The sequence below is a fragment of the Ochlerotatus camptorhynchus genome, unplaced genomic scaffold (assembly GCF_037179485.1).
Source record: "Ochlerotatus camptorhynchus isolate MF236.1 unplaced genomic scaffold, CSIRO-AGI_Acam_v1.1 ptg000261l, whole genome shotgun sequence".
Classification (NCBI taxonomy): Eukaryota; Metazoa; Arthropoda; class Insecta; order Diptera; family Culicidae; genus Ochlerotatus; species Ochlerotatus camptorhynchus.
In genome coordinates, this window is record NW_027040751.1 from 1284970 (window position 1) to 1294256 (window position 9287).

At 39.5% G+C, this 9287-nt stretch overlaps 1 protein-coding gene across 6 annotated transcripts in view; it reads right to left on the reverse strand.

The window, feature by feature from the left end:
• Nucleotides 1–9037, reverse strand: part of pum (pumilio) — a 375688-nt gene extending 366651 nt beyond the window's left edge. For 2 of the 6 annotated variants that reach the window (XM_065226777.1, XM_065226774.1), the window contains exons 1-2: nucleotides 8827–9037; nucleotides 4129–5096 (exon numbers count right to left, since the gene is read on the reverse strand). The gene's annotated coding sequence lies outside the window, so the exon portion shown is untranslated. Of the gene's footprint in view, nucleotides 1–4128; nucleotides 5662–8799 lie in introns of those variants that run through there. The other 4 variants (XM_065226781.1, XM_065226780.1, XM_065226776.1 and 1 more) reach the window with 3 other exon arrangements.
• Nucleotides 9038–9287: the final 250 nt, after the last annotated feature.

The following is a 9287-nucleotide window of genomic DNA, read 5'->3' on the forward strand; positions in this document are numbered from 1 at the left end:
CCACAAAAAAAAATTTCAGCGCGTTTTTATTTTTCTAAAATTAATTAGAAAAATTATCAACAATCCAAGAAAATCAGTTTTTTCCTTAGATTCTTGAGAGAATTTACATGTAAACATATTTTTTTCTATCTCATAATGAAAAAAAAATGGACTCTCAGCGAAACCGAAAGGTCGTTTTTTTTTTTGGTTTTTTGAGTTCAACTTTATGGCATAATGTTATTGCACGTGAATATTCTTTAAAAAAAATAGAAAAAATGTGATTTGTTTAGATTTTTTATATCTTTTTCCAAGATTTTTAGAAAAATCGAAACGTAATTTTTTTTAGAAGCGGTGAACCCCTTGAGTTGACTTTTAAGGATGATTGATAAAACTAGAGGGTGTTTAGTATAAGAGAGGAGTGGATTCAAAACAAACTGTCTTGGCAACCTATGCCTAGGTGGTTTCTAGCAACACTGCCAATGCAATCAAGATAGGCGCTGCTCGATTAGCTCTGGCTTGGGCAGTTCGTTTGGCTCAAAATCAGCCAGTCCGCTCCTCTCTTATACTAGACCCTCTCTAGGTAAAACCATTCCTGAATTATCATATTGAATATTTCAAATCACAAATTTAGATGAACATTCCAAAGGGCAAGGGGTAAGTCACTCAGCACATTGTGCCGAAATTAGATTCGGCACAGCTTGGGCACACCTTTGGCATACCTTCGGCACAATCTCGTAGGCATTGGATTATTGTAAATAAAATGGGAGCACTGCTGGACAACTTTCATTGAAGTTATTCACAACATTACGTGCTGTTTGACTGTTAATTGAATATACCAGAGGAACTCAGACCAGCAGTTCACTAAGTAGATCTAAATACGAAATGTAGGTTCTAGAGTGGGCTCAAGAGAAAAGAGAAGTTAATCAGATCTCCTTAATTCACCAAAATTTCGCTCACGCGCCACTTCCCGCATCATTCTCAATCCGATGTATCCTTGCGATTTCAAACCAAAACATTCAAGGTGTCAAAAATACTGGTTTACAAACAATCGCAGCTTGCTCTATGACCGGCACAATCGGCACACTTGCGGCACACTGACAAAAAAGGTGACCCAAGATTGGTGTGTGGAGTGACCGCTTGTCGAAGGGTGCTTTCTGCATTGATCGATTCTCTTCATCAACTTTCTCTTTCTCTAACAACTCAACTTCAAAAGCATTTTCTGCTCTGTTCAACGTTCTAAGCACAAGATAGTAGCTTCTGCTATCAAACTGTGTGGCAAAAATTGTGCGTTTGCGTAGGCGTGGTTATCAAAAGAGAAAGTCGGTGAAGAGAATCGATCAAAGCAGATGGGACCTCTTGAAATGTTCATCGAGAAACATTGTTGACGGGTTTCCCTCCCAGAACAAAACTTCAAAGGTTCCAGATGTTTGCCCTGAAAAGAATGCAAGTCTTTGGGACTCAGAAGAATTTTCGGGGATCCAAACTTATTTGCAGTGGCGTCCCGTAACCTCACTTTTTACCTGTGCACTCTCAAAACATAGATATCTAGTAAACTAGAAGATTAAGTGTATTTTTCAACCGATTCGAGTATGAATATGGCATTAAATCTGGTTTAAGAGAGAAGTATTAGTAATTTCCATATAATTCCACTACCTTATTTGCTTATACTTGACAGATACGCGTATTTCGCCTACAATGTGCAGACATCTTCAGTGTCTTGTACTAATACTAATAGTCGAGTATTAGTACAAGACACTGAAGAAGTCTGCACATTGTAGACGAAATACGCGTATCTATCAAGAATAAGCCAATAAGGTAGTGGAATTAAATGAAAATTACTAATCCTTCTCTCTCTTTTTATAAACCTCCAAGTTTATTATGTAAATGGAATAACAATGATGCCATGTTTAGCCTAAAGAACTGAAAAGTGTTATAAATGAATTTAGAGATACAATGCTTCTCAATTGTTCTTATATCTTGTTAACTGTTTATAACTCGTTAAAAATATTAGTTTTTGTTTGTCTTGTCCCCGTCTCGATGAGTCTTATCGTCACCATAGCCGGTCGTACTCCAGACGAATCTAGAACCACACTACCGTTCATACTGGCAACATCGCTCTGATGAGACAACGAAACCCTACACCCAAGCTCCTCCCGTTTTCCTATACTTCAACAGTGTACCCCTCTAAACTCATGTGAGCCGCGAGTATTCGGCCCAACTCCTACTAGACATAGAATTAAATGAATTTTGTTACAAACAAAAAACTATGAATTATCGGCTCCGTAAAGCTAACGCGATTGAGCCACTAGATTAAAAAAAATAACTCGTTACAAACACCCTAGTTCGAACATGACATTAGATTCACCAGAAGTTAATCTAAGTTTCGATTAAACCATTTTCAATTTATGATTTTTTTTCCCTCGATTTGTTTTTCGTCGATCTTGTTTTACGTGCTGAGCACCAATACTACCGACGCCAGGGAGGCAGCTCCCACACCTAGACCCTACACATCGACCCATCAACTCATGAACCGGGGACCAACGGCTTTACTTCCCTTCCGAATGAAGGCGTGATTAGAGATGAGATGTTATGCCTCAGAACATCCCGGCGGCGCCGACTGAGATTGAACCCAGGCCTGCTGGGGTGAGAGGTAATCACGCTTACCACTACATCACCGGCGCCGCTGAATTTTTGATTTGAATTGGTTTATATTAAACCAGTTGTAAAAAAGCACATAGGCTGTTAAAATTGAAACCTGTTTCGCTGTTTGATACTTGCTACGAATATCTGTGTCGGAAGTGAAATTGAGTGCTTCAGTAATGTCTAAAGTCAATTGATCTTGTTGACAGCACGCAGAACTTCTTCTTCGCATTTCAAGCTTATTGCATATTAGTTTATTGCGTGCTCTCAACTTAGTGTTCTAGATGCACTTCCAAAGTTATTAATTGAGAGCTTTCGATGCCTGTACCATTTTTGCATTAGTATAATTGTGTAGCAAGCACAATTATACCCTATGCCCAGGGAAGTCGAGAAATTTTCCAACCCTAAAAATTCCTAGACCAGACCGGGAATCGAACCCAGCCACCTCCAGCATGGTCTTGCTTTATAGTCGCGCCTTTATCGACTGAGCAAGGGAGGCCCTCAGCAAGCAGCACTGCTCATCGCAACAAACTTCCTCCAAGTCAATCAGAATAAGCTTCTGAAGATGATCCACATCCTCGAACCGTTCTACTGCACAGGCGTCAGAATTAATATTCAGGACACAACTCCAAATCATTCTTATTTCACAACCAAGTAAATGAAAATATCTGAAACTTTGGGATCCCTGTATAATGTAAACTTTTATGAGTCCAAGATTGCTATGAACTTCCGGAATAGTGTTTTCATTCCCGGAAACGATCACCCGGGATTTCAGGGAACACAATTTTCGTTGAAACCCCTTATTCCAAATCATCATAGAATCAAAAAATCCAGAAACTAAAACAAAATCCGAAACGTAATGATTTCTTGGTACCTAGACCTACGATCTCTGAGTACTTCTGGAACTCTGTGAAGAGTATTTTTGAATGTTTCAAAAGCCATTCCAGAAGCTCTGGGGGTTCTAAATGTTCCGCGATCACAATTAATTACAGTGGATGCAGATGTTGAAGCCTATTCTGCGCCGCGAGTCACTAGTCGAGGTAACAATAGTCACCTCATGTGAGATCAATCTCCATTTGATTTGCACGCAGACTCACCTCACATAACTCGCGGCTCAGAATAGGTCTTATTCTTTAAGAAATCACCAATATTAAACGTGTGGGGAGATTTTCCATATTAGAATTTCCTTTTGAAAAGCTTATTCGGAGAGCTAGAGAACAGAACCAAAGAATTAGGGCAACGATTAATATACACCGATCCCACAATTATGGTTCAGCTAAAAACCATTATAGATCAGTCAGTCTAGCGTGTTAATCAAATGGAAGTGATCCATAATTGAGGGGTCAGTGTATCACAAACTTCCAGATCAGTAGATTTAGTTGTCCAATCACTACTGACGATTACCTGAGAAGTTCAACACATCCCTCCGTCAAATGAATCCCATTGTGCTGTCATCCGTGAAGCTCAAACATAAACAATAGAACCACCAAAACCTTCCAAACCACTTACCTTTCGTGTTCGAAATTCGCACTTGTATCAAACACGCAAAACGGCTAGGCGGTTCCTCTGAGCAGCAAGACCGATAACAACGTTGCTGCCTTTTGTTGTGATTACTGCCAAGTGAATGTTTGAAAACAAATCCACACACAAATTGTTGTCGCTTGGCTTCCCGCAGGCTTGCTCCCTCTTCTCCGCCCTCACTACTGCGCTAGCTAACCGACTGTCACATAGAAGGACGGGTCTCTTCTGCTCTTGCTCTTCTCCTCACACACAGCAAAACACAAATTAACTGGACAGGACCTTAGCGTAACAGCACACTCTTTCTGCTGCTGCAGCAATAACCTCTTCTCAGCCCGGGACTTTCTTCCGGATGCTCCAGTCACACTAACACGCACTCCCTCTCTTTGCTCTTGGCTTTTCACACCCAGCAAAGGAAAAAAAACACACCTTGCAACAATTTCTTCCGAATTGCTCGTTTTCTTCGCCACTTGCAACCTGGTCGCGGTCAATAACTCAATCTCTACACCAGCCACTTCCGTCTACCAGAGCTCAGCAGATCGTGCGTTCTTCTCTTACTATTGCTTCTTCCCCCCAGAGGGATCCGGAAGTAACCGACGACCACACACAGGTTGCACTCACCCAACAATAATCTTCTTCAGGGACTGAAGGGGCAGACACCTTTAGCCGCAGCAACAACCGGGGAGTCTCGCGTTTTGTTTCACCTTTCCACTCTTCTTCACTTGGGGGAGCAGAGCGGTTTCTTCTTACTCGAGCGCGCCGCGGAATCCACAAACTGGATATTCCAGAAGTGCTCGATCTCGGTTCGGTCACTCGCGCACACACACAAAGGCACGCACGCACAAACCGTGTTCTCCGCGGATCGGTATATGGAAACGCGAAAATGCCGAAAAAATGGTCTATCACTAACTGTACAGGGAAAGAGATTTTCCTCCCGAGAAAACGCCGTAAAAATTGAACTGCAAAATTCGATTACAAAATTGAGCTCGCTGCGGATGATGGGCCACAGCCAAAGCGCTATTTACACTGTCCTACGAGGGGGCACCAGAAAATTCACTTTTTCGTCTGGATCTTCGGCTCGCTGGCTGCTGATGTCCGCTCGCTGCGGGACTTCCAAAAATTCTGCACTTTTACAAAAATATACAGGCTTTAACAGGAAGATGAATATTACACGCCGGATGTACACAACTAAAAACTAGTGAGTAGGTTAATTTTTTTACACGGAACAGGAGTCGAATGGCCGTTCTTACTCCGGATTTCAATAGAATACAAGTGCACTACACTTTTTTGCTGCTGAAGCTGTTCAGACAGAGCTCGTCTCGTCCCGTTCCGAAGCTATGATGTTACGCCATTTGTTTTTTCGCGACTTCTCTGTCCCTCTGTGTCTCTGATGTTTGAAGAACCGTGAGTTCTCGCTCCAAAGTTCTCTCTCTCTCTCTCTCTTCTCTGACTTTTTTGGAGTGGCGGTGAGTGGCATCACCCTGCAGGCACTCTTTCCTGGGGGTCACCCAGCCAGCAGTGCTGCCAGGGCGGCGTCCAGTGGAAACTCATAGAGTGGGTTTTCAAAATATGTTTACACATTTTACAATAAATTTCATTGCACATTCAATTTGATTAATTTAGTTAATTAATTTAAAATTTAATTAATTTTAATAATAAAGAAAACCAACCAACCAACCAACCTAACATTTAATTAATTTCATTTAAAATTTAACGTTGAATAATTATTGTATTTTGCATTTCTAACTGGACTCCTCAAAAGTGCGAAATCAATAATTATAAAAGTGCGCTTTTAATTAAGTAAACAGTGCACAAAAAGCACCAAATCGATTTAACGGAAAAGTGCACTTTTATTAGCGTTCGCGCACTTGCTTTTAACATAGAGGTGACTCTAAGACTAGCTCTAAGACCAGAAGGTCCCGCCCGCATAAACGGTAACCATAAGGAGTGCCTAACAACCAATTCGGGTTATCATCTCAACAATATGTGGTACGAGAATACAGAACATGTTTAAAACGATGGGTGATGATCCTCTGGAAGAGTTAATGCAAAATGCAACATCATCAGTGAAAATGGGTGCAAACTACACCGATTTAATTTTCAATGAACGTCAATTACGATCAATCAATTGAATCCTTGGCATGATATAATCGATTTAAAATGTTTGATTTTGACATCACTATGTTGAATGTGAACTGTCATTTGTCAATGTCAAATGTCAAATGTCGATGAATGTGTGGAACACATAAACAGAATCCACTCAGAATTACACACAAAATTTATTGGTCAAATGAATAGTACGTGTGGTCACACATGGCTTTTATGTGTGCACATATTAAATATGCAAATCGATTTCACCGCCACAGCTACTATAGGAAAGCAATTGCTACCATTCAGCACGCCGGGGGGGATCAAAAAATAAGCAAAATTTAACGAGAACGAGCTGCTTTTGCAACCTGTCTCCTACTTATCCTGTTAACAATAACACTTGGGCATGCGTTGCAATAAATCAATCACGGCCCACATAAAAATTCCACACGTAATTAAAATTAGATTTTCACTGCACAACAAATTGAACTACACTGTTCGCCATCACAGAGAGCTATGAAATTAATTCTTACATTCAAGAAAATATGTCTATGATGGCTATCATGATGCTAGCGTTCCGCATAATTACTTATTATAATGAGTGTTTTATTTAGTTTTTGGACATTTTTAAAGTCTCGAATTGGAAAATATAGATATTTGATGAAATTATTATTATTATTATTATTATTATTATTATTATTATAGTCACTTTAACGCTCTTGGGTCATTCGTGACTTATCGGGGGGTGAAATTTGAACTCGTGACTTTGGCGTGAGAGGTATGAATGCTAACCACTACACCGGGGTCGCCCCCATTTGATGATATTAATAAACCCCTCAAATGGCTGTCGACATGAGCATTTTTTTATTAAACTATATTATAAGATATTTTTATTAAATTATGGTTCCCAAAATCCTTGTACCAAATGTATTTTCGGAAGATAATATGGTTTTTTAATGTGGTTGCACGAGGGAAACAAACCAGTACTTCGTCGTAGCTCACATCAATGTGATAATTATAGGCGTTAGGATGACTGCAACAGACTACTCTTTCTAGCATTCAGCACTGCGATGCAAGTATGAAAGAGTAATCTGTTTTGTTCTGTTATACCTTTGTCAGTTTTACCTTCGATTTTACCACTGTCAGTTTGCCCAAAAATGTCAAAAAACATTTTTAGTTTGAACACCATTAATCTGCACGCCATGCAAACTAAAAATTGCTCAAACGACATTTAGCACATGAATAATGTTCGTTTCAATTTGAGATCACCCGATCCAAAAAACTGGCGAAAACAAATCGCATGAAACATAACAGAGTGTGTGTGCGTTTATTTTTGGTAATGTTTAGAGTATGAGGTTCGAGCAATTCTAGCAAAACTCCTTTAAAAAAACAACTATTTCTTGAAGCACAATGAGCCAAAATGTCTGAACTTAAATATATTTATTCGTAGTCAAACAACTTATAGCATGACCGTTTCTCTAAAATTGTTACAGACTTAGTTCAAGCTAAAAATGATAAATAAATAAATTGTTGATAATGGTTGTATGTCTTCCATAATTCAATTTTTTTACCACTCAGTGTAAACGCTCACGAATCATAAAATCGGTTGTGACTCTCGGAAAGCAAAATTGAAAAATTTTATGTGTCAAACATATACTTTACAGCATCTTCTTTTAACTTGCAAAAACAAAATATCATTATCATTATCATTATTTCATAACTCCGAAAAATATTTTTTTATAGCGAAAAGAGTGGAAGCAACCCTGGCGCAAAATAAAATTAAATACGATTTTCTCGGCATGTTGATTTTTTATATGAAACCCTCGAGTTTTACAGATCAGATGTCAACTCTCAGCCCTCGTTTCAGCCTTCCTTACAGTATAAACGATAACCAAAATGTGTTTAACACTAAATGGATCATACTTTTGACAACAAACAACATTTTAACCCGATCTCTGACCGATTAATTCGATATAATTTTTTAATCCATTAATTCTATATAATTTTATCCATGGTTGATATGGAACATCTTATAGAGTCACACCTGTGGGAATTCTATTAATATTCTAGAATTCATTAATTTCTTTCGATTTTTTCTGAAAAAAGAGGATTGTCAGTTAAGTTTTAAGAAGTGAATGTTATTTATTCAAGTTCAAATATGTGATCAACCTCTATATTTCTTGCATTCAGAATTAGGTTTTAACATGGAAAAAGAACCACGATATGCTTTGTTGATAAAACTGATTATTTTCGGTAGCACTGTTTACTGTTTGAAAAACTGAAACTCCAATGCTCGCGAGTTGAGACGTGAATACACTACCAAGCCGCGCTGAGTGCTGCTATTGCAGATGCACGCACCAACAGGAGACGCTAGCCAGAACACTCACACACTCTCATCTTCTGCAGCCGATCACGTATTTTCTATCCGCACACTCAGCGGCACCAGCACCAGCACTCGCTCTCTCAGAACGCAACAAAAAAAAAAAGTCGTCCGGCAAAATCGTGTTTTCTGGGCCCCATCCGTCCAGACAAAGCAATTCCACAAATTTCAGGTCCACCTTTGTATCGTCTTACCGGTCTGCACCGATCGAATTCACTTACACTTGGGTTATTTCCACTATGTACAACACTTTGAAGCGATAATCTAACAATATTCGAGCAAAGATGAACGCTAATTACACCAATCAATTTACATTTTCCGTGTCTTCTGCTTGCTAGTAGCTAGAAGCCTGACTTGCTTGGAAAAGCTGCTGCTTGCTTGTTTCGCGCACGAACACACACTAGCGAAACCGTTCAGTGACTTTGCTTTTGCTTGTTTCAGCAGCAGATCCTGCCTTGTCCAATGATTGAGTTACTCTGTTCGCTCCCAGTAGCCACTCGCACTCTCACACTCTCTATATATGGTGAGAAATCAGCATGGCTTCCCACGGCTCCAGTCATGGCGAATGCGCAGGACAAAACGCTCAGTTACATTTTAGCCGGGCGCTTTCTTAGTGACAGTGGATTAATGTCAAAAATCGAGGGGCTTAATCTGCATTACTTCTATAATAAACTATTAAGGC